Source organism: Gobio gobio, assembly GCF_949357685.1.
Source record: "Gobio gobio genome assembly, chromosome: 16".
In the NCBI taxonomy this organism is placed as follows: domain Eukaryota; kingdom Metazoa; phylum Chordata; class Actinopteri; order Cypriniformes; family Gobionidae; genus Gobio; species Gobio gobio.
Window position 1 is genome coordinate 53,491,911 of NC_137109.1, and position 2,500 is coordinate 53,494,410.

Below are 2,500 nucleotides of genomic sequence, written 5' to 3' on the forward strand. Positions count from 1 at the left end.
CCTGCTTGTATGCTTTTTTCCACAGTGTGATTTTTGGGGAATTGTACAGAAGATTTGAATTGTGTTGAGCACAGATCTGGGAATGAATGATGAATGACTGTAATGGAGGAGAGAGATCCGCCTCTCCCTCCCTCCGTCTGTCTGTGTCCTCACCGCTCGTGTCCTGAGGATTGGACACGGATTGAGCGGCACATCTATTTTTAAACATTTGCTTTAATGTTTTTTTGGACAGAGGGAAATATTTCAGTTCCAGCACATCTGGATCAGTCCCTTAATAACACAGACTACCATGGCCATCTGCGCACACACACACACACACACACACACACACACACACACACACACACACACACACACACACACACACACACACACACACGCACACACACACACACACACACACACACACACACACACACACACACACACACACACACACACGCACACACACACACACACACACACACACAGATCCTACAGAATTAATCAATTACAGGCCGATGAATTTGCTGATGTTCTATCAGAGTTAGTTCTGGCTGCAGATAAAGTCCTAATTGTTGGTGATTTGAATATCCATGTAGACAATAGCTTGAGATTGGACACAGATGTAAATGTATAGATATTTAACAATATCTGTAAAACTTTCATCAACCAAAAAGTTTGAATGGGTGAAATTTAAATATTATTCGTGAGTTAGAACTATATTCTTATTTAAATTTAACAAGTGCTCTATTGAGGTAAAACTCAACAGGTAAAACCACACTACAAAAAATATTTGTCTTACTTGGTATTTCTATCTTTTTTCCATTCTAAATATCAAAAAATTCTTAAATCAAGATGTTTTTACTCATTTTTTCTTGATTCCTGGGGGGAAAAAATCTAAATGCATCGAGTTTTTGCTTGAAACAAACTAAATGATCTGCCAATGGATTAGAAAAATAATCTTGTTTCTGTTTGGGACAAAAGCAAGATTCCACACACACACATTATTATTCTCGCTCCATTGGCAGATATATTTGCTTGATTTAACCAAAAACTCACTTCAATTTCATTTTATTTTCCAGAAAATAAGAAAAAATATCTAATGTCATTTCACTTCTCTAGTAAATGTATCTTGATTTAATTGTTTTTAGATATATTTATACTAGAAACAAGACAAACATACTAAGTAAGAATAGAAAAGAAGAAAAGTAAAAATAAATATTATTTCTATATCTAGAATGGCTTTATGGTGTTTATAGTCTATAAACATATAAATACAAATGCAATTTGGCCTTAATTACTCATTTAATACATGTCTACGTTACAAATTAAATACAATTTAAAAATGTAGATATTAACCTACATTTCTGACAAATTACCACAGTAAACCCCTGATAAATGTTGGAGAATTGTTTGAAAAGTATTTGAACTGAATCGGCTCAGTGTTTCTCCTGATTTGCACGTTAGTTCCTCATTAGTGCTTGCGTGGATCATGGCGTGGATCGCTCGAATGAGGAATCTATGTATATATATCTATGACCCGGCCAGTATTTTGACCTCACTCACAGGAAGTGATGTCAGTCTGCAGAGCTGAAGCATTCGTCTGATATGAGGTGATATATTTGCATAAATACCGTTGGGTTTCTCTCAGAAACTGATGGTTTCGTGTCTTAAGACATCAATGTGTCGTCACAAGTTTAATTTGAAGTTGTCTGTCCATGTTTTTTTTACTCTAATAGAATTAGACCCCACCTACCCATCACACACACACACACACACACACACACACACACACACACACACACACACACACACACACACACACACACACACACACACACACACACACACACACACACACACACACACAGATGAAGCACCTGCACTCCTCTTCATCCCGAGGGAAGAAACGTCACATCACCTCTGGCTCAGACACACAATCAATCCCAGAATGCCACAGTGAGATCACGTCTGAACGCTGCTGGGAAACTCGAACTGACACTTCAGAAGAAAATGAAGGAATCGATTTAATAATTCAAACATGTGAAGGGAAATGAATCACGTTCTGGCTGTCCAATGAGAGGCTGTTAATGCAGAAGCACTGAACTGGCCAATGGCAGGTTTCAAATGCACATAAAAATAACATATTCATTTATTATTAATAAACAGTTTTTTAAATGTATCAATTAAAACGTGATTTATTTATTCCCATTATTATGTTTGAATTATTAAACTGATAACTTAGTTTTAAATCTTAGGTGTCCCTCCTGGTTTTCCATATGCCCATCATTAATCTCTCTCTCTCTCTCAGTGTGTGTGTGTGTGTGTGTGTGTGTGTGTGTGTGTGTGTGTGTGTGTGTGTGTGTGTGTGTGTGTGTGTGTGTGTGTGTGACATGAATATTCATTCCTGCCGCCCAGTCAGGAGACAGTGATGCAAATGAGATGCAAACCTTCTGCACAGTTTCCCGATTTATATTCATACTTCCTGCTGTACATTAAAGTCTATCAGAGGTTCAGC

At 37.4% G+C, this 2,500-nt stretch overlaps 1 protein-coding gene across 1 annotated transcript in view; it reads right to left on the reverse strand.

Moving 5' to 3' along the window:
• slc2a9l2 (solute carrier family 2 member 9, like 2) overlaps window positions 1–2,500 on the reverse strand; it is a 43,203-nt gene that overhangs the window by 17,589 nt on the left and 23,114 nt on the right. The gene's annotated exons all lie outside the window — the stretch shown is intronic.